A 996-nucleotide genomic window follows, 5' to 3' on the forward strand; every position below is an offset into this window, starting at 1 on the left:
GTGCAGCCTGCCGAGGGAGCGACAGACTGGCGACATTGGCACCGGCGTGGCACAGGGCACGGGGTGCGGGCACCGGCGTGGGCACCGGGCTGAGCACAGGGAACGGGCACGGGGACGGGCACCGGCATGGCATGGGACACGGGACAGGCACTGACATGGCATGGACATGGGACATGGGACAGGGGACACGGGATATGGGACACGGGACAGGCACTGACAGAGGACATGGGATATGGGACAGGAACTGGCATGGCATGGGACATGGGACACGGGACAGGCACTGACATGGGACACGGGAATGGGACAGGCACTGGCATGGCATGGGACACAGGATATGGAACATGGGGCACGGGACAGGCACTGGCATGGCATGGGCATGGGGTATGGGACATACACTGGCATGGCATGGGACATGGGACAGGCACAGGCAGGACAGCCTGGGCACTGGGATGAGCACAGGGAATGGGCATGGGCACTGGCACAGCATGGGTGTGGCCCTGGCTCTGCTCCTTGCTGTGGGATATTGGGAATAGTGGTTTTCTGCCCCACTCCCAAACCCTGGGCAGGTGCAGGGGCTGGTGCTGGGTCACAGCTCTGCCATTTGCACCAGGGAAAGGAAAAAATCCCGTGTTTGAGCAACGCTGAACAGCTGGAAATGGGGAAAACCCAGAGCACCAGGCTGGGCCCTGCCTGCACCTCAGCAGGGTCAGCCCAGCCCTCACTGCCCCAGCACAAACACCAGGTCCTGGGATGATTAACCCTGAGCAGCTGCACCCCAGGCAGCTCATGGGGACACAGCCAAAGGGGGACACTGTATTGTATTTGCTGGGAATGCCTTGACAAAGGCAGGAATGATGCATCTGACTCCATGTTCTCAGAAGGCTAATTCATTACTTTATAAAGTTAATATATTCATAAATATATTTATATATTATATCTAAAATTTATTTATTATATTATAAACATATTCATAAATTATATTTATAATTTATAAAT

Source organism: Geospiza fortis, unplaced genomic scaffold (genome assembly GCF_000277835.1).
Source record: "Geospiza fortis unplaced genomic scaffold, GeoFor_1.0 scaffold85, whole genome shotgun sequence".
NCBI classification, from domain to species: Eukaryota; Metazoa; Chordata; class Aves; order Passeriformes; family Thraupidae; genus Geospiza; species Geospiza fortis.